General features: G+C 45.9%; 1 pseudogene across 1 annotated transcript; it reads left to right on the forward strand.

Annotated features, from left to right (window-relative positions):
* Positions 1-22,207, forward strand: LOC147095588 (zinc-binding protein A33-like; annotated as a pseudogene). Its single transcript, XR_015074811.1, has 6 exons — positions 1-555; positions 10,537-10,632; positions 10,713-10,946; positions 12,867-12,889; positions 12,982-13,127; positions 20,117-22,207. The product of XR_015074811.1 is annotated as a zinc-binding protein A33-like (transcript).
* Positions 22,208-22,682: the final 475 nt, after the last annotated feature.

The following is a 22,682-nucleotide window of genomic DNA, read 5'->3' on the forward strand; positions in this document are numbered from 1 at the left end:
AAAGTGAGCGACAGAATAAGGAGCAGCAACTGAGATGGCCGTCAGTAAACAGGTCTTCACCCTGACCGAGGGTTTAACCTGCTCCGTCTGCCAGTCTCTGTTTGTGGAGCCAGTGCGACTGGACTGTGAGCACAACTTCTGTAAATCCTGTATCCAGAAGTGTTGGGAAAACCAGGAGCAGTCCGTTCCTGCCCGGAATGTCGGGTGGTTCTGCTCGGGAGAAGCTACACCAGTAATAGAGTGTTGGCGAATCTCTTCGAGAAAGCTCGGCAGCTGGAGCTGAACCTGAAGCTGGAGAAGGGCCGGTCTCACTGTGAGGAACACGGTGAGAAGCTGAACTGGGACACGGAGAAGGAGCGGTCTCACTGTGAGGAACATGGTGAGAAGCTGAACCGGGACACGGAGAAGGAGCGGTCTCACTGTAAGGAACACGAGGAGAAGCTGAGGCTGTTCTGTGAGGAGGATGAGATTCTAATCTGTGCCAGTTGTATAGATTCTCCCGCACATTCAAACCACAGGTTCCTGCCGGTCCGGGATGCAGTGAGACGGTACAAGGTAAGGGGACATGGGAGGGGATGTTCCTCAACTCTCACCCTGGAGGCTGTGGTGTGGAGTGTGCGACAGAGGGAGTGGAGAGATGGGAATCAGTTTCATTACAGTATTTAAATAAAATAACTACAGGGCAAGAGATTCATTACAATATTTACATTAAATAATAATAGGGAATCAGTTTCATTACAGTATTTAGATTAAATAACTGAAGGGAACCAGTTTCATTACTGTAATGTCCGTGTGTAATTGAGACACGGACTGCAGAAGTTGGTTATAACAGGTGTTTACTGAAAGACAAAACTGGAACTACTATACAAAGTTACTGCACAGGCTTATATACAGGGGTGGTTACTACTGGTATTGCAGTATACAGGGGCTGCAGAATATAGTTCCTTCTTCAAGGTACATACACTACAATTCCTCCCCTTTTAGCTAAACAGTACATAACATTCGATTAATAACTAAATAACATATTTACAATTACAGTTGCTATATACATTAGCTGAAGTTAATCAATTATAAATACAGTCTTTGAGGAGGCTTCCTGATTCTGTCCGGATAACGCCTCTTTGGGGTATCAGGTTCCTCTGGCAAAGTTGATTCGGGATCAACGTCGTTGTTTGGGTCGTCTGCTTCCAGTATCACCGATTCTGAGGTAGATGCAATTGGTACTTCGGTTTCATCACCAGGTGTATAGGATCGTGGTGTAGATTTGACGTTTTCCAGTGACTCTAGAATCTGGTCAGCATGGCGTCTTACAATGCTTTCTCCAACGTCCACGGTATACATTAGATGTCCTTGCTGTGTGCAGATCATTCCTCGGCACACTGACAGCTGTTCTCTTCTCGGCGAGAATGCTGGCAACAGTGGTTCGCCATGTGCTGGCCATCCCTTCACCGTTAAATCATAGACCCAGGAGAGTGTCGGGTCATTTCGTGTTTCCTTTTCTATGTTTGCATTCGTCACAGGTAGACATTCGACTATGGTCGAGTGGAATATCTCCACAGGATCCACTGCAGGTGCTTCTTCCACCGTCGGCAACGGTAGGCGCGACAATCCATCAGCATTCCCATGCTGTTTAGTTCCTTTGTACTCGATGTCATATTGGTGTGCCCCTAGGAAAAGGGACCACCTCTGTAGCCGTTGTGCTGTCATTATCGGGACGCCCTTCTTAGGGTTGAAAATGGAGACAAGAGGTTAATGATCAGTTAGTAGAGTAAATTTCTGTCCGTGCAGGTAGTGATTGAACTTCTTCACCCCCCCACACCAGGCTGAGGGCCTCTCTGTCAATCTGGGCGTAGTTACGCTCGGCTGCAGTTAACGAGCGTGACGCAAAAGCTATCGGCCTCTCTGAACCATCAAGGGATTTATGTGACAATACCGCTCCAATGCCATAGGGAGACGCATCACACGCCAGTCTTATCGGTAGTGATGGGTTGTAGTGAGCCAATACTTCTCTTGATGTGATCAGGCCTTTACACTTCTGAAAGGCCCGTTTACATTCATCGCTCCATTTCCATGCTACTCCAGTTTGTAGCAGGGCGTTCAGTGGGTGCAGAATTGTGGACAAATTCGGCAAAAACTTATGGTAGTAATTCACCAATCCGAGGAATGACCTCAGTTGCGACACATTTTCAGGTGCTGGAGCCTTAACTACCGCTTCAATTTTGTCAGGGGACTTATGTAACCCCTCTTCATCAATCACGTGGCCACAATACGATATTTGTTTCTTAAAAAACTCGCACTTGGGGCGATTGGCTCGTAGCCCGTGTTCTCTTAGTCTAGTGAGCACCTGCTCTACGTTGGCAAGGTGTTCACTGTCATTTTCATTTGTCACTAGGATGTCGTCCAAGTAACACTGAGTCCCCGGAATCCCTTGCAGGACTTGTTCCATCGCTCTTTGCCATATAGCCGGAGCTGATGCAACTCCGAATACCAGTCGATTATACTGGTAAAGACCTTTGTGAGTGTTTATCGTGAGATATTTCCTAGAGGATTCTTCAACAGCCATCTGCAAATATGCTTGCGCTAGGTCAATTTTTGTAAAACGTTTCCCTCCAGATAGTGAGGCGAAAATATCTTCTATCCTCGGAAGAGGATACAGTACTGTGTGAAGGATTGGGTTCACAGTCACCTTGAAGTCCCCACAGATGCGAACCTTCCTTGGCTCCTCAGACTTATTGTTTAACGTTTTCTTCATGACAGGAACGATGGGTGTCACCCACTCGCCCAATCTACCTTAGATAACACGCCTGCATTCTCCAGATTCTCCAGCTCTGCCTTGACGGCTGGGCGAATTGCATACGGTACCAGTCTTGCTTTGAAAAACTTGGGAATTGCATTCTCTTCTATTTTTATCGAGGCGGTTACACCTTTAAGAGTTCCCAGTTCTTGTTGAAACACCTCTTTAGCGTTAGCCAAGATTTTTGACAATCGTCCAGGTGTGCCATTGTCATCCTTTTTACCAGCCACAGTCAGTGCCTGAATGGAGTGCCAGTCTAAACTTATCTTTCTGATCCATTCACATCCCAATAACGGTGGTCCACCATCTTGCAGTATGTACAGATACAATTTCTGTATTTCCTTGCCGTTGCATTCGACAGGCACCCTTATTTTCCCTCTGGGGTATACTTTCTGCCCCGTATATGTCTTCAAGACAATGGATGTGTCTTTCAAGGGCATGTGTGAGAATAGCCGCTCGTAGTCTCGTCGATTCATGACGGTCAGGGCTGATCCTGTACCCAATTCCATTTTGACTTGGGACCCTGCTAACGTGAGGGTGACCCAAATGGTTCGGTGATCCTCTTTTGTGATTACGTTGTGTAGTTTGAGACAGCTTAGTCTCTTGTTCCTGGATTCACTATTGCTCTTCTGGTCTTCGGAATTACTGTCCGTCATCTTTTGTACTTTCCTGTACTTTTCCTTAGTAGTCTTTTTGTTGTCGTTAGTCTTCTTCCCGGACCTGCAAACTCGTGCAATGTGTCCCATCTTTCCGCATTGCCTGCATGTTTTGTCCTTGGACCAGCAGTCCTTCTGGTCATGGGTTGTTCTGCCGCAGCGATAACATTTTTCAAATCCCCGTGTCATTTCATGGGTGCCATATTCCTGTGGCTTTTGCTGTATTTCTGCAGCTCCCCTTGCTGCTGCTTCGTACGATACTGTCACGCTGAAAGCCTTATCTAGCGTCAGCTCTTTCTCCGAGAGTAACCTCTTCTGGGTTCCTTCACTCAGGAGTCCGCAGAAAAATTTGTCCCGTAGGGTATCTGCCAGTCCTGCTCCGAACTGGCAGTGCTTTGATAGCTTGCGTAGTTCCATAAGGTAATCAGCATTGCTCTTATCTTTATGCTGATTTCTCTTGTGGAATTTAAATCTTTCTGCTATCAGCAGCAGTGTAGGATTTAGGTGTTTCTGTAGGATATCAGCAATTTTGTTAAAACTCTTCCCCATCGGTTTGACTGGAGTGATCAGGTTCCGCAATAGGCCGTACGTTCTTGCGCCCATTAAGTTTAGTAGTACCGATGCCTTTTTCTCATCGGCTACTGCATTTGCCTTGCAATATACTTCGACTCTTTCCACATATGTGGTCCAGACTTCTATTTCTTTATCGAAGGCAGTGATATTGCCAGTCTTCAGCATCTTGGAGATCTAAGATGGCACCTCCCGCACTTTGCCTTCTTCCCTGATTGAACAAAATGGCGCCTCCCGCGCTTTGCCTTCTTCCCCGCTGGATTAAGATGGCGCCTCCCGCGCTTTCTGTCTTTTCCGCTGCTGCCAGCGCTGTTGCTGGCGTTTTTATGCCTTGATGGCGACGCCCTATGGTCTTCGCGCGCTTCCCCCCGCGCTGCTGCCAACGCCGCTCTCCGCGGTCCCCTTGGCCAACTGCAGCTCCTCACGGCTTTCTGCGCTTCTAACTTCTTTTTCCTTTATTTTAATTACTGTTCCCGTCGTCAGAGCAGACCCTATGGGACACTTTCCTCCCTCTTCTCGGGTCTGTACGCTGCCCGGCTTCGTAGCACCGGCCGCGCCCTGTGTGCTCCACCCTCTCTCTCTCTCTCTCCTCTTTCCCGACAACGCTGCTCGGCCCCGTTGAAAAGCCACCCGATCGAGCTCTAGCCCGCCGCAGCCCAGGAAGGATGAGTGTACTACCTGCCACCAGCCCGATTGGCTGGAACACCATAGACTGGACAAACAAGCCCAGCTCTCGACAGCCTCTCCTGCAAATCTTTGAATTCGATGAATCAGAGGGCGGTTGCCCACGGTCGACGCCCGTTTCCTCTGTCAGTTTTTTTCCTTTTTCCCTTTTTGGATTTCTTCCTTCTGGCTTCGACCTCCAATAACTTCGCTTCAGGGATGGATCCCCGTGAGGTGGTGCAGAACTGTAGGTAAGTTCGGATCTGTTCGTCGCCAATGTAATGTCCGTGTGTAATTGAGACACGGACTGCAGAAGTTGGTTATGACAAGTGTTTACTGAAAGGAGACAAAACTGGAACTACTATACAAAGTTACTACACAGGCTTATATACAGGGGTGGTCACTACTGGTACTGCAGTATACAGGGGCTGCAGAATATAGTTCCTTCTTCAAGGTACATACACTACAATTACAATATTTGTTATATATAACTATGTGGGAATCATATTCCTGGCAGGTGCTCACACCATTCCTGGTATTCCCAGTGTCCTCTCACCCTATGGGAGCCAGACATTTTCCTCCCAGCCTCAGGAATCTCAGGGATTTGATCTGTAGCTCACACTCTCGCCTTTACACACGCACATTCGCTGTTTACAAAATTACTCAATATAAACTTCATAAGAACATAAGAAATAGGAGCAGGTCGAGGCCATTTGGCCCTTCGAGCTTGCTCCGCCATTCAGTAAAATCATGGCTGATCTTCTACCTCATCTGCACTATCCCCATATCCCTTGATTCCCTTAATATCCAAAAATCTATCGATCTCTGTTTTGAATATACTCAAAGACAGAGCCTCCACAGCCCTCTGGGGTAGAGAATTCCAAAGATTCACCACCCTCTGAGTGAAGAAATTTCTCCACATCTCCGCCTTAAATGGACGACCCCTTACTCTGAGACTGTGACCCCTGGTTCTAGACTCCCCAGCCAGGGGAAACATCCTCCCAGCATCTACTATGTCAAGCCCTGTAAGAATTTTGTATGTTTCAATGAGATCACCTTTCATTCTTCTAAACCCTAGAGAATATAGGCCTAGTCTACTCAATCTGTCCTCATAGGACAATCCCCCCATCCCAGGAACCAGTCTGGTGAACATTCGTTGCACTCCCTCTATGGCAAGTATATCCTTCCTTAGGTTAGGAGACCAAAACTGTACACCATACTCCAGGTGTTGTCTCACCAGGGCCTTATATAATTGCAGTAAGACGTCTTTACTCTTATACTCAAATCCTTTTGTAATAAAGGCCAACATACCATTTGCTTTCCTAATTGCTTGCTGTACCTGCATGTTAACTTTCAGTGATTCGTGTACAAGGACACCCAAGTCCCTCTGAACACCAACATTTCCCAATCCCTCACCATTTAAAAAATACTCTGCTTTTCTATTTTTCCTACCAAAGTGGATAACTTCACACTTCTCCACATTATATTCCATTTGCCATGGTCTTGCCCACTCACTTAAACTGTCTATCTCCCCTTGAAGCCTCCTTGCTTTCTCCTCACAACTTACATTCCCACCCAGTTATGTATCATCGGCAGACTTGGATATATTACATTTGGTCCCCTCATGCAAATCATTGATGTAGATTGTGAATAGCTGAGGCCCAAGCACTGATCCTTATGGTACCGCACTAGTTACAGCCTGTCAACCCAAAAATGACCCATTTATTCCTACTCTCGGTTTTCTGTCTGTTAACCAATTCTCAATCAATGCTAGTATATTACCCCCAATCCCATGAGCCCTAATTTTGTTTAATAACCTCCTGTGTGGCACCTTATCGAATGCCTTCTGAAAATCTAAATACACCACATCTACTGGTTCCCCCTTATCTATTCTGCTAGCTACAACCTCAAAAATTGCTAACAGATTTGTCAAACACGATCTCCCTTTCATAAATCCATGTTGACTCTGCTTAATCATATTATTCTTTTCTAAGTGCCCTGTTACCACGTCATTAATAATAGATTCTAGCATTTTCCCTACTACTGATGTCAGGCTAACTGGTCTGTAGCTTCCTGTTTTCTCTCTCCCGCCTTTCTTTAATAGTGGGGTTACATTTGCTACCTTCCAATCCATGGAAACCATTCCAGAATCTATGGAATTTTGGAAAATGACAACCAATGCATCCACTATCTCTATAGGCACCTCTTTCAAAACCCTAGGATGTAGGCCATCAGGTCCAGGGGATTTATTGGCTTTCACTCCCAATAATTTCTCCAGGACTGCTTTTTTACTAATACTAATTTCTTTCAATTCCTCATTCTCGCCAGAGCCTTGGTTCGCCACTATTTCTGGGAAGTTTTTTGCGTCTTCATCCGTGAAAACTGACACAAAGTATTTGTTTAATTTCTCTGCCATTTCCTTATTCCCCATTATAATTTCTCCTGTTTCAGCCTGTAAGGGACCCACATTTATTTTTGCTAACCTTGACCTTTTTACATACCTATAGAACCTTTTACAGTCTGTTGTTATGTCTCTCGCTAGTTTATTGTCATATTCTATTTTCCCTTTCTTTATCAATTTCTTGGTCCTCCTTTGCTGAATTCTAAAATCCTCCGAATCCTCAGGCTTATTCCTTTTTTGGCAACATTATAAGCCTCTTCCTTTGATCTAATACTATCTTTAACTTCTCTTGTTAGCCATGGTTGGACCACTTTTCCTGTGGGGTTTTTGTGCCTTAAAGGAATGTATATTTGTTGTAATTTATGTATTAATTCTTTAAATGCTAGCCATTGTTTGTCTACCATCATACCTTTTAATGTAGTTTCCCAATCTACCGTAGTCACCTCGCCCCTCATACATACGTAGTTTGCTTTGTTTAGATTTAAGACCCTAGTTTCAAATTTAACAAAATCACTTTCAAACTCAATATAAAATTCTATCATACTTTGGTCACTCTTCCCTGAAGACCTCTTTAGTACAAGGTTATTAATTAACCCTTTCTCATTGCACAATACTAGATCTAAAATAGCCTGTTCCCTAGTTGGTACCTCAACATACTGATCTAGAAAACTATTTTGCATATATACCATGAATGAATTCATCCTCCACACTATTATTGCAAATTTAGTTTGCCCAGTCTATATGTAGATTAAAGACCCCCATGATAACTGTATTACACTTGTTATATGAGCCTCTAATTTCCATTTTTTAAGTCATTCATGGGATCTGGGCATTGCTGGCAAGGCCAGTATTTATTGCCCATCCCTAATTGCCCTTGAAGAGGTGGTGGTGAGCCACCATCTTGAACTGCTGATTTATACTCTGCGCTACGTTACAACTGATGTTTGGGGGGCATTAAACAACTCCCATCAATGTTTTCTGCCCCTTGCTTTTGCTTAGCTCCAGCCAAACTGATTCTACTTCTTGATTGTCAGAGCTAAAATCCTTTCTCTCTACTTCTTTATCCCATCCTTCATTATCAGGGCTACCCCTCCTCCTTTTCCATTTTGCCTATCTCTTCTAAAAGTGAAGTGTCCTGGACTATTTAATTCCCAACCTTGGCCACTTTGCAACCATGTCTCCATTATGGCGATTAGATCAAACCTGTTAATTTCTATCTGCGCTATTAATTCATCTATTTTGTTGCAAATGCTTCGCACATTCAGATATAGTGCCTTTAGCTTTGACTGATTTCTATTTTTCTCTGATGTCACCTTAGTCACTGATGCCTTATTACCTTTGTTACTCTCTCCGTCCCTTCCAGACCCACTCTGCTTATTTTTACCCAAAACTCTACTCTGCTCTAGAGCCTTGACATTTCTCTCGCTGCTTTTACATTTACTCTTTCCTGAATCCTCCCAGCACCCCTCCCCCACTTCATTAGTTTAAAGCCCTAGTTTACTGCCCTAGTTATTCAGTTCGCCAGGACACTGGTCCCAGCCCGGTTTAACTGTAGCCTGTCCCAATGGAACAGCTCCCTCTTTCCCCAGTACTGGTGCCAGTGCCCCATCAACTGAAACCCCTTCCTCCCACACCACTCTTTGAGCCACACATTTAAACCTCTGATCTGTTTGTCCCTATGCCAATTTGCGCTTGGCTCAGGTAACAATCCAGAGATTATTACCTTTGAGGTTCTGCTTTTTAATTTGGATCCTAGCTCCTCAAACTCCCTCAGCAGAACCTCATTCCTAGTTCTACCTATGTCATTGGTTCCTATGTGGACCACGACAACTGGATCCTCCCCCTCCCACTCCAAGTTCTTCTCCAGCCATGAGGAGATGTCTTTAACCGTGGCACCGGGCAAGCAACACAACCTCCGGAACTCTCAGTCACGGCTGCAGAGAACAGTATCTATCCTCCTGTCTATACTGTCCCCTACCACAGCTACATTCCCTTTCACTCCCCCCACTTGAATGGCCTCCTGCACTGTGGTGACATGGTGAGCTTGCTCATCTATCCTACAGGCTATTCCCTCATCCACACAGGCAGCAAGAACCTCATACTTGTTGGACAAGGGCAAAGGCTGAGGCTCCTCCAGCACTGCACCTGGGGTCACCTTACCTGCCTGAGTTGCAGTCACCCCCCCCTGTCCCTGACCACTAACCAGACCTGTACCAGTACCTAACATATGGTGTGTAACTGGATCAAAGTGTCCAGGTAACTCTCCCCATCCCTGATGCCCCACAATGTCTGCACCTCAGACTCCAGCTCAAAAACTCTGAGCTGAAGTGCCTCAAGATGCAGGCACTTGCTGCAAACCTGGTTGCCCGGGATCATAATGCTCTCCACAACCTCCCACATGCTGCAGTTGCGGCACACCACCTGCACTGCCATCCCGATATGATCTTGTTTTATTTAATTAAATTTGTAGTTAGATAACTTAGTTTACAGTGTAGTTTCTTGACTACTTACTTGATCTAGATTGTTAACTGTACTGAAATTAACTATCTACCTGCATCACATAGCAATACAAGTAGTGTAGGCAAAAAGCAGCAACTCCTTCCCACTCTTCTCCGAATTCCCACTCTTTACAAATTCCCAAATCAAACACTCTGTTCAAGTCCACGTGGTTTAATCCCGCTCTGTGCAAACCTTAATAAAGCTTCTGAAATTTCTCCTCTTGCTGTTCTTCAATTCATTTGGAAACATAGCTAAGCAGAAACTGCTCGAAGCTGCAGAAAAATATTCCACCCATTGACCAGACTGATTGATGCTCGCTGTGAAATTGGGTTCGCTGCGCTTGCGCAGACCGCACGATCTGCATTCAGCGAACAGAATCAAAGCTCCAGGCAAAAATATCAACTCTAAGCACAGGCTTTTGGGAGAGGCTGAGGCCTTCAAATAAAAACTTTAATGAATGCATTTGAAGATTAAAAAAAGAAAATCAATGGATACATGTAATTATGTTATTGTGAACCATGTTTTTTTAAAATTTGTTTGAAACCTAATTTTGGAAATTAGAAATTTCAGTTACCGAGGAGAAAATTGCAGCTAAACATTTTTTCAGAAAGCATTTTGAGTGAATTGCGGGGAATAATATCACCAACACCATGTGGGGCTTTAACATGAAGCTGTGCCAGGCCACTGTTTAGATTAACATTGGAAGTCCTACTAAAGTGTCACTAAGTGGCTGTTCAGAGTCCCGGCAGTAAGTGTGGTCCTTTTAAATATTGGAATTCCCACAGGAACTGTTTCTCTAGGAGTTTTCAATGGACTGTGTGACCCACATAAGTAATTTAATACACAATATAAACACTAGTGTCTGGTTAAAAACCTGAACAGCTGTCCCCACAGTTTGGGAATAAACAGCAGACATTGCAATGGGTTATGGTGAGATCTGATTCCATTTTTAGGACCAGCTGAAATTGGCCTTGGATTCCATGGAGGAGGAAAAGAAAAGTAAAAGTGAATTAAAACGGCAGCAGGAGGGGAAGATTTCAGAACTGGGTGTGAGTATTACTGCTGTTACCTTTAAACACTGCCACCCTTTAACAACCCGCTGTTTAAATGATCTCTCTCACCATCTTAGCAACTCACAGGATCCCTGGAGCAAGACATCTCCGCACAATTTGCCAAAATCCATCGATATCTTGAAGACAAAGAGAAACATTTAATCGAAGAACTGAAGAGACAAAAGGAGGAAGATCTGCGACAAATGGTGAAAAACTTGGAAAGAATTGAAGAGGAACTGACGTCACTTGAGGAGAACAGACTGAACCTTTGTGTAGACATCGAGCAGTGAGACAGTATCTCTTTTCTCAAGGTGACCCTTTATAACCCAATCCCCAAGCTGTTGGTGTAAGTGTAAACAGCACTTTATAATCGGGCTCAAACCCCATCACAACAATGCACAATGTGCAGTATAACTGAGGACAAACGGGTATCAGTCAGGATTGAGCTCTGAGTGTCGAGCAGACTGTCCCACACTGTCAGGACTTCACACTGGCTGCAGTGTAACTGGAACCAGAGTGAAGGCAACTTATTAAACCTCTTGCTGGTCCCCTTCATGTTTCCAATGTTAGTAAAGAGCTGAGAGGACAGTCCACTCTCCGCAGATATTACGCACTTCACTGACACTGAGAAGTCGACCAATATCTTTAAATACAGGAACACAGTCCTCGGCTTCCCCCAGCTTGACTGTGGTTTGCAGTCGGCAGTATAACTCAGAGCTGTGTTTACAGCTGTTACCAGGGTTACAGACCATTACTGCTGAACATCCCTTTGTGTTTCCCGGCACCAGGTTCTGAGAATCTGAGTGAGGGAGAGATATTGATCTTGTCCTTGTCCAATCAGTCTAACCTTTCACTGTTATTACAAGCCGAACAGTGCATACCAACATCGAGCAATATATCATCAATCGACTCACCATCCGAATATCTCCAATAGGTTACAGACGTTTCTTTGCTCAGGGTAAAGGTTATCTCCTCTCAGATTTCTTCCTTTCTCACTTGTGCTTATATGAGTGACATGTTGGGCTCCAGGCCCATGGCTGCTGGCCCTGAGAGCAGTGACATGTTGGGGTTCAGCCCCATGGGTGCTGGCCCTGAGAGCAGTGACATGTTGGGGTTCAGTCCCATGGGTGCTGTCCCTGAGAGCATTGACATGTTGGTTTTCAGTCCCATGCGTGCTGTCCCTGAGAGCAGTGACCTGTTGGGGTTCAGTCCCATGGGTGCTGGGCATGAGAGCAGTGACATGTTGGGGTCCAGTCCCATGGGTGCTGTCCCTGAGAGCAGTGACATGTTGGGGTTCAGTCCCATGGGTGCTGTCACTGAGAGCAGTGACCTGTTGGGGTTCAGTCCCATGGGTGCTGGGCATGAGAGCAGTGACATGTTGGGGTTCAGTCCCATGGCTGCTAGCCCTGAGAGCAGTGACATGTTGGGGTCCAGTCCCATGGGTGCTGGCCCTGAGAGCAGTGACATGTTGGGGTTCAGTCCCATGGGTGCTGGCCCTGAGAGCAGTGACATGTTGGGGTTCAGTCCCATGGGTGCTGGCCCTGAGAGCAGTGACATGTTGGGGTTCAGTCCATGGGCGCTGACCCTGAGAGCAGTGACATGTTGGGGTTCAGTCCATGGGCGCTGACCCTGAGAGCAGTGACATGTTGGGGTTCAGTCCCATGGGTGCTGTCACTGAGAGCAGTGACATGTTGGGGTTCAGTCCCATGGGTGCTAGCCCTGAGAGCTGTGACATGTTGGGGTTCAGTCCCATGGGTGCTGGCCCTGAGAGCAGTGACATGTTGGGGTTCAGTCTCGTGGGTGCTGGCCCCGAGAGGAGTGACATGTTGGGGTTCAGTCTCGTGGGTGCTGGCCCCGAGAGGAGTGACATGTTGGGGTTCAGTCTCGTGGGTGCTGGCCTCGAGAGGAGTGACATGTTGGGGTTCAGTCCTATGGGTACTGGCCCTGAGAGCAGTGACATGTTGGGGTTCTGTCCCATAGGTACTGGCCCTGAGAGCAATGACATGTTGGAAAGGATCAGTGAACCTTCAAAGTCTTCAGCAGCAGAGGAAACCCTGTCGAGTGTATTCTGGGGGTAACTGACGTGGTTTCACATCACTGGAGCCCGTCGGTGAAAACTCCACCCAGATCACTTCACATTTTACTAAAACCACTAATTATACATCATTAAACTGTACAATCTAAACTGTGCCGTATATTTATTAAAATGTTTCTGATTCTCTGTCCTGCAGGAACTGAACAGATTGAGAGAAAGGTGAGTATCCAATCCAAACCCACACACAGTCTGACACTGTGATCACAGTTTGTATCCTGCACTGAGTGACTGAATCAATCTCATTCAAACAGGTACCTGGACAAAGGTGAGGAGGGTGAAGGTGCAGAGAGAGGTGAAGGTGAAGAGATCCTGGTGTCTGCAAGTCTGAAATACACAGTGTTTCCAGGCCCGTTACTCTACGCAGTGTGGAAGGAAATGAAACAGATTATCGCTCCAGGTAAGAAACTCCACAGCTTTGTGTCCACTTTCTGTAGTGTCCTGCTCTCTTCCCCCTCTCCTGAAGGTGCTGCCTGCTGCTGGGTACAGATCACTGGGGCAGCAGTCTCTGGGGCCTCACTCAAGGGGCCATTCTTTATGTTGGACCTTAGATTGAGCGATTCGAGCATGAGGGCATCGGAACATCTTATTGGACATCCAGACACTTGCACTTTTCAGTAGGACTCGCTGGGCAGTGATCAGACTGGGACCCCTGGCTGATTGTGTTCCTCTCTGACCCAGGACTCACTGGGCAGTGATCAGACTAGGACCCCTGGCTGATTGTGTTCCTCTCTGACCCAGGACTCACTGGGCAGTGATCAGACTGGGATGTCGGGCAGATTGTGTTAGAATCATAGAATGGTTACAGCACAGAAGGAGGCCATTCGGCCCGTCAAGCCCATGCCGGCTCTCTGCAAGAGCACTTCAACTAGTCCCAATCTCCCGCCCCTTCTCTGTAGCCCTGCAATATTTTTCCTTCAGGTACTTATCTAATTCCCTTTTGAAAGCCACGATTGTATCTGCCACCACCACCCTTTCAGGCAGTGCATTCCAGATCCTAACCACTCGCTGTGTAAAAAAGTTTTTCCTCATGTCACCATTGGACCTTCTGTCAATCACCTTAATTCTGTGTCCTCTGGTTGTCGATCCTCTGCCAATGGGAACAGTTTCTTTCTATGAGGATTGGGAGAGTTTCAGAAACCAGCAAAGGATGACCAAAAAATTGATAAAAAGGGAAAAAAATAGAATATGAGAGAAAACTAGCAAGACATATAAAAGTAGAATGTAAGAGCTTCTACAAGTATGCAAAAAGGAAGAGAGCAGCAAAAGGAACCGTTGGTCCCTTAGAGGCTGAGACAGGAGAAATTATTATGGGGAATAAGGAAATGGCAGAAACGTTATACAAATATTTTGTATCTGTCTTCACAGTAGAAGACACAAAAAGCATACCAAAAATGGTGGGGAACCAAGGGTCTAATGAGGATGAGGAACTTAACGTAATTAGTATAAGTAGAGAAAAAGTACTAGAGAAACTATTGGGGCTAAAAGCCGACAAATCCGCTGGACCTGACGGCCTACATCCTAGGGCTCTAAAAGAGGTGTCTGAAGAGATAGTGGATGCCTTTTGATCTTCCAAAATTCCCTAGAATCTAGAACGGTCCCAGCGGATTGGAAGGTTGCAAATGTAACACCGCTATTCAAGATCGGAGGGAGAGAGAAAACAAGGAACTACAGGCCAGTTAGCCTGACATCAGTCATCGGGAAAATGCTGGAATCCATTGTTAAGGAAGTTGTATCAGGGCACTTAGAAAATCATAACATGATTAGGCAGAGTCAACATGGTTTTATGAAAGGGAAATCGTGTTTGACAAATTTATTAGAGATTTTTGAGAATGTAACTAGCCAGGTAGATAAAGGGGAACCAGTGGATGTAGCATATTTGGATTTCAAAAAGGCATTTAATAAGATGCCACATAAAAGGTTATTATACAAGATTAGTGCTCCTGGGGTTGGGGATAATATAGTAGCATGGATAGAGGATTGGTTAACAGACAGAAAACAGAGAGTAGGGATAAACGGATCTTCAGGTTGGCAGGCTGTAAATAGTGGGGTACTGCAAGGATCAGTGTTGGGGCCTCAGCTATTTACAATCTATATTAATGACTTAGATGAAGGGACCGAGTGTAATGTATCCAAGTCTGCTGATGATACAAAGCTAGGTGGGTCAGTAAGCTGTGAGGAGAACACAGAGTCTACAAAGGGATATAGATAGACTCAATGAGTGGGCAGCAAGGTGGCAGATCCAGTATAATGTAGGGAAAAGTGAGGTTATTCACTTTGGTAGGAAGAATAGAAAGACAGAATATTCTTTAAGTGGTGAGAAACTTTCAAATGTTGGTGTTCAGAGAGATTTGGGTGTTCTGCTGCAAGAAACACAGAAAGCTAACATGCAGGTACAGCAAGCAACAAGGAAGGCAAATGGCATCTTGGCCTTTATTGCAGGGTGGTGGGAGTATAAGAGCAAGGAAATCTTGTTTCAATTGTACGGGGCCTTGGTGAGACCACACCTGGAGTACTGTGCCCAGTTTTGGTCTCCTTATCTAAGGAAGGATATACTTGCCTTGGAGGTGGTGCAACGAAGGTTCACTAGATTGATTCCTGGGATGAGAGGGCTGTCCTATGATGAGAGATTGTGTAGATTGGGCCTATACTCTCTGGAGTTTAGAAGATTGAGAGGTGATCTCATTGAAACTTACAGGATTCTGAGGGGGATTGACAGGGTAGGTGCTGAGAGGTTGTTTCCACCTGGCTGGAGTGTCTAGAACTAGGGGGCATAGTCTCAGGATAAGGGGTAGGCCATTTAAGACCGAGATGAGGAGGAATTTCTTCACTCAGAGGGTTGTGAATCTTTGGAATTCTCTGCCCCAGAGGGCTGTAAATGCTGAGTCTTTGAGTATAGTCAAGGCTGAGAAAGACAGATTTTTGAACTCTAGGGGAATCAAGGAATATGGAGATTGGATGGGAAAGTGGAGTTGAGGTCAATGATCAGCCTTGATCTTATTGCCACGTTACAACAGTGACTATACTCCAAAAAAAAGTACTTCATTGGCTGTAAAGCACTTTGAGACGTCCGGTGGTCGTGAAAGGCGCGATATTCTTTTTTTCTATTAAATGGCAGAGCAGGTTCGAGGGGCCGTATGGCTTACTCCTGCTCCTATTTCTTATGTTCTGCTGTTCTATCTTCTCTGCCTGGACCGCTCATGATTTTGAATACCTCCTCTCAATCTTCTCTGCGCTAAGGAGAACAACCCCAGTTTCTACAGTCTATCCACATAATTGAAATCCCTCATCCCTGGAACCATTCTTGTAAATCTTTTCTGCACCTTCTCTAAAGCCTTCACATCCTTCTTAAAGTATGGTGTCCAGAATTGAACACAATACCCCAGTTGTGGCCGAACCAGTGCTTTATAAAGGTTCAGCATAACTTCCTCACTTTTGTACTCTATGCCTTTATTTATAAAGCCCAGGATCCCGTATGCTTTTTTAACCGCTTTCTGAACCTGCCCTGCCACCAGCGATTTGTGCACATATACCCCCAGGTTTCTCTGTTCCTGCACCCCCTTTAGAATTGTATCCTTTAGTTTAGATTGCCTCTCCTCGTTCTTCCTACCAAAATGCATCACTTCACTCTTTCCTGCGTTAAACTTCAGTTGCCACGGGTCCCCCCATTCCACCAGCCTGTCTATGTCTTCTTGAAGTCTTATCACTGTCCTCCTCATTGTTCACTATACTTCCAAGTTTCGTGTCATCTGCAGATTTTGAAATAGTGCCGTGTACACCTGTAATCGTTAATATATATCAAGAAAAGCAGTGGTCTTAGTACCGACCCCAGGGGAACACCACTGTGTACCTTCCTCCAGTCTGAAAAGCAACCGTTCAGCACTACTCTCTGTTTGCTGTCACTTAGCCAATTTCGTATCCATGTTGACACTGTCCCTTTTATTCCGTGGGCTTCAATTTTGCTGGCAAGCCTATTATGTGGCACTTTATCAAATGCCTTTTCGAAGTTCATGTACACCACATTAACCCTCTCTGTTAGCTCATCAAAAAAAATCAATTAAGTTAGTTAAACACGATTTACGTTTAACAAATCCATGCTAGCTTCCCTTAATTAATCCACACTTGTCCAACTGACTGTTAATTTTGTCCCGGATTATCGTTTCTAAAAGCTTCCCCACCACTGAGGTTAAGCTGACTGGCCTGTAGTTGCTGGGTTTATCCTTACACTGTTTTTTGAACAAGGGTATAACATTTACAATTCTCCAGTCCTCTGGCACCACCCGCATATCCAAGGAGGATTGGAAGATTCTTGCCACTACCTCCGCAATTTCCACCTTAAACTTCCCTCAGCATCCTAGGATGCATCCCATCCGGTCCTCGTGACTTATTTACTTTAAGTACAGCCAGCCTTTCTAGTACCTCCTCCTTATCAATTTTTATCCAATCCAGTATCTCAACTACCTCCTCTTTCACTATGTCTTTGGCAGCATCTTCTTCCTTGGTAAAGACAGATGCAAAGTGCTCATTTAGTACCTCAGCCATGCCCTCTGCCTCCATGCGTAGGTCTCCTTTTTGGTCCCTAATCAGCCCCACCCCTCCTCTTACTACCCGTTTAATTTTATATGCCTACAGAAGTCTTTTCGATTCCCTTTTATGTTAGCTGCCAATCTATTCTCATACTCCCTCTTTGCCCCTCTTATTTCCTTTTTCATTTCCCCTCTGAACTTTCTGTATTCAGCCTGGCTCTCACTTGTATTCTCAACCTGACATGTCATACGCCCCTTTTTTCTGCTTCATCTTTCTCTCGATCTGACTTTGGTTGCCCTACCTTTCCCCCTCGTGCAAATGTACCTCGACTCTACACGAACCAGCTCCTCTTTAAAAGCAGCCCATTGTTCGATTACAGTTTTTCCTGCCACTCTTTGATTCCAATTTACCCGGACCAACTCTGTTCTCAACCCACTGAAAATGCCCTTCCTCCAGTTAAGTACTTTCTAGATTGCTCTTTGCCCTTTTTCATAGCTAACCTAAGCCTTATGATACTGTGATCACTGTTCCCTAAATGTTTCTCTGTTGAAACATGATCCACCTGATCCACCTCATTCCCCAGAACCAGATCCAGTAATGCCTCCTTCCTCGTTGGGCCAGAAACATAATGATCAAGTAAGTTCTCCTGAACACACTTCAAAAATTCGTCCCTCTCTCTGCCCTTTACACTATTGCTATCCTAGTCTATATTAGGATAATTGAAGTCCCCGATTATCACTACTCAATAGTTCTTGCACCTCTCTGTAATTTCCCTGCAAATTTGCTCCTCTGTATCCTTCCCACTAGTAGGTGGCCTATAGAATACATCTAGTAGTGTAATGACACCTCTATTGTTTCTTAACTCTAACCAAATAGAATCTGTCCGTGACCCCTCCAGGATATTCTCCCTCTCCAGCACTGTAATATTCTCCTTAACCAGTACTGCTACCCCACCTCCTTTCTTTCCTTCCCTTTCTTCTCTGAACACCTTATATCCAGGAGTATTTAGTACCCAATCCTGCCTTTTTTGAGCCAGGTCTCTGTTATCACCATGACATCATACTTCCATGTGGCTATTTGCACCTGCAGCTCACCAACCTTATTTACCACACTTCGTGCGTTCACACACATGAACTGTAAACCTATCTTAGACCTTCTTGTATTCTCCCTTAGTCTGACCCCACCGAATACCATACTACCTCTTCCTCTAGTGCTATCTGTATCTCCCACACTTCTGTGCACCTTGTTTCTCCTTTCTAATGCTACATCCTGGTGCCCATCCTCCAGCCAAATTAGGATAAACCCTCCCCAAAAGCACGAGCAAATCCTCAAAGAGGATATTGTTCCTGGCTCTGCTGAGGTGCAGCCCATGCGGCCTGTACGGTCCGAACTCACCCAGAACCAGTCCCAATGTCCCAGGAATCTAAAGCCCGCCCTCCAACACCATCTCTCCAGCCACGCATTCATTTGCTCAATCTTCCTATTTCTATACACACTTGCGCATGGCACTGGGAGTAATCTGGAGATTACTACATTGTAGGTTCTGCTTTTTAATCTCTTTCCCAGCTCCCTAAAAGCTGCCTGCAGGACCTCATCCCTCTTTCTATCTATGTCATTGGTACCGATATGAACCACCATCCCCCCTCAGTATTCTGCAGCCACTCAGTGACATCCTTGACCCTGGCACCAGGGAGGCAACATACCATCCTGGTGTCTTGTCTGCGGCCGCAGAAACACCTGTCTGTTCCCTGAATGATTGAATCCCCTATCACTATTGCTTTCCCGATCACCGTCCTCCACCGCCCCGCCCCCCCCCCCCCCCCCGCGACCCATACTGCTGAGCCACCCGTGGTGTCGTGGACTTGGCTCTGGCCGTACTCTCCAGAGGAACTTTCGCCTTCACCGGTATATACCGGTCGGAGAGCGCGATGCACTCAGGGGACTCATGCACTATCTGCCTGCTCCTCCTTTTCTGTCTGGCGGTCACCCATTCCCTCTCTGCCTGCACACTCCTTAACTGCGGAATGACGGCCTCCTGAAATGTGCTATCCACGTAGCTCTCAGCTTCACAGATGTACCGCAGTGACGCCAGCTGCTGTTCAAGCTCAAGCTCCTCCAGCTGACAACACTTCTTGCACAAGTGATTGTCCAGGACAGGGGCAGCGTCCTGGATTTCCCACATGGCACTCGATGTGCATTCCACAGAGGTGCCCTGCCATGCCTCTACTTAATAGACTATTAATGAACTTAGCAGAAATGAACTTAGAACTTAAAAAAAACACTCACCAACACTTACCAATCAACTACTTGCCTTCTGCTGATGTCACTTTAGGTTTTTTACTCGGACGTCACTCTTTCAAATTCTGCCTGTGTTGAGTTACTCCCAGCTCCGGTCCTGCTCAGGTTCGCTGCCTCCTTGTTCCTTTCTGACCCAGGACTCACTGGACAGTGATCAGACTGGGACCCTGTAATATCTGTTCACTGTACATACTGGAGTCTAGGAATATATCTATCTGTACACTGTACCCAGTCTGTAATATCTGTTCACTGTACATACTGGAGTCTAGGAATATATCTATCTGTACACTGTACCCAGTCTGTAATATCTGTTCACTGTACATACTGGAGTCTAGGAATATATCTATCTGTACACTGTACCCAGTCTGTAATATCTGTTCACTGTACATACTGGAGTCTGGGAATATATCTAACTGTACACTGTACCCAGTCTGCAGTATTTATTGACACATAAATTATGGACTGGGTGCCGAGTCCAGTTCTACAGACATCACATATTAACCTGTGTCCATCCACCTTTCTCTGTCTAAAATATTTAACATGATTTCATTTTTATTTTCCCAGTCCCAGCCTCACTGACCCTGGACCCAAACACAGCGCATCGTGGACTCATCCTGTCTGAGGACTGGACCAGTGTGAGACCCAGTAACAGAGGATTACAGCTTCCTGATAACCCGGAGAGATTTGATACGTGTCTTTGTGTCCTGGGGTCACAGGGATTCACATCAGGGAAACACTACTGGGAGGCGGAGGTCGGGAATAAGACTGAGTGGGACGTGGGTGTGGCTAGAGAGTCAGTTAACAGGAAGGGGAAGATAACTGGGGCCTAATCTTGGATACTGGGCTGTGCAGCTGAGAAATAGGAATGAATATGAAGCTGCTGAAATCCCATTAGTCCCACTGACTCCGAGTGTGAACCCCAGGACCATCGGAGTTCACCTGGACTATGAGGGAGGACAGGTGTCCTTTTACAATGCTGATGATTTGTCCAATCTCTACACATTCACTGACACATTCACTGAGAAACTCTTTCCTTATTTCTGTCCAGGATGGTATGATGAGGGTAAAAATCCGATTAAACTGCATCATTTGAAACCGTATGTTCCTGAACTGATGTGTCAGAGTACGGAGAGAATGTGTCCAATGCTGGGCGAATATTGCACATCTCACACAGTAACTTCGCGACACAGCAGGAAACAGCACTGGGAAATGGGCTTGGCAACAAATGGTGGGGTTAGAATGTTGGTCTGGTGAATTGTAAGTGATCCTTGTGCTGAGCTCTTGGGCTGTGATCACGGACTGGGATGTGTGTTACTGTGCAGGGTGAAGAGGTCCTAACGTGAGCTCCTGGCAGCTCGCACCAGCTGTCCAATCTGGAGCTCTTCACTCCTGGTCATTCCACCGTGTGAGGCCCTGCTGCTCTTTGTGAATCCGGGGTTTGTGTTACAAATTCCAGCAGTGCCGCTCACCATCAGGAAACCGGAGTAACGGGATCCTGGAGTCCGATTGCTCTGTTTACACATACCCAGGGGCTAGTAGAGTAGAAATAGATAAAATATACAACAGTTATATATAAGTGGGTAAAATTGGTTCCGGAAGGGCTGAAGCAACAAGGGGATCGCTGAGTTACACCTCATGACTGGGACAAGAGAAGAACAGATCATCATAGGAACTTGCACAACCTGGCTCCAGACCAGTTGAAGTTCTCCATAAACTGGCTCCAGACCAGCTGAAGATCTCCATAACCTGGCCACAGACCAGTTGAAGATCTCCATAACCTGGCTCCAGACCAGCTGAAGATCTCCATAACCTGGCTCCAGACCAGCTGAAGATCTCCATAACCTGGCCACAGACCAGCTGAAGATCTCCATAACCAGGCTCCAGACCAGCTGAAGATCTCCATAACCTGGCTCCAGACCAGCTGAAGATCTCCATAACCTGGCTCCAGACCAGCTGAAGATCTCCATAACCTGGCTCCAGACCAGCTGAAGAGCTCCATAACCTGGCCACAGACCAGCTGAAGATCTCAATAACCAGGCTCCAGACCAGCTGAAGATCTCCGTAACCTGGCTCCAGACCAGCTGAAGATCTCCATAATCTGGCTCCAGACCAGCTGAAGAGCTCCATAACCTGGCCATAGACCAGCTGAAGATCTCAATAACCAGGCTCCAGACCAGCTGAAGATCTCCGTAACCTGGCTCCAGACCAGCTGAAGATCTCCATAATCTGGCTCCAGACCAGCTGGAGATCTCCATAACCTGGCTCCAGACCAGCTGGAGATCTCCATAACCAGGCTCCAGACCAGCTGACGATCTCCATAACCTGGCTGCAGACCAGCTGAAGATCTCCATAATCTGGCTCCAGACCAGCTGAAGATCTCCATAACCTGGCTCCAGACCATGTGCTATATCACAACCCGGGGGCACCGAGATATTTAGAGGCCTCGGCAAGTCTGCGCCAACCATGAGTAGACGTAAAACTTTCATTAAGGGATTAATCTGGGATAGGCCTTTGTTTTCAGACAAGGGATTGCGTTTTGGGAGTCAGAGGTTTTCTTATTGTTCAAGCATTTCTAAATCGTGCATCAATTGTAGATATTGTTTAATTCTAACATGGTATCTTTCTGCTATATAATAAATTATTGTGTTTATCAAGCCATGGTTTATGCCTAGGGTTCCTTATTAACTAAAAGAGCCACTAAGTTAAATTTAAAATTTCAATTGTGTGAGGACCAAGATGTATTTCCCCAAATTGAAGAACATCACCTTTTGCCCCTACATATTGCACAGTGATTGGAGCAGGACCCCTGGCCAATCCCCCTCTCTAAAAATGGTTTTAGAATGCATGTACGTAAACACCAAAGTTGTGGTAGAAACATAGAAGAGAGGAGCAGGAGTCGGCCATTCGGCCCTTCGAGCCTGCTCTGCCATTCAATGAGATCATGGCTGATCATCCAAATTCAGTACCCTATAGTGAATAAGGTTGGTGAGCTACCAGCACAATTAGCCATGTGGCAATATGATGTGGCAATGACGGGAACGTGGCTTAAAAACGGTGAGGACTGGGCACATAATATTCAAGGGTACAAGGTGTCCAGAAAAGATAGGGAAGGAAAAACGGGAGGTGGGTG

This window comes from Somniosus microcephalus, unplaced genomic scaffold, assembly GCF_052327205.1.
Source record: "Somniosus microcephalus isolate GS21.2 unplaced genomic scaffold, FLI_Smic_1.0 unresolved_chr1, whole genome shotgun sequence".
NCBI classification, from domain to species: Eukaryota; Metazoa; Chordata; class Chondrichthyes; order Squaliformes; family Somniosidae; genus Somniosus; species Somniosus microcephalus.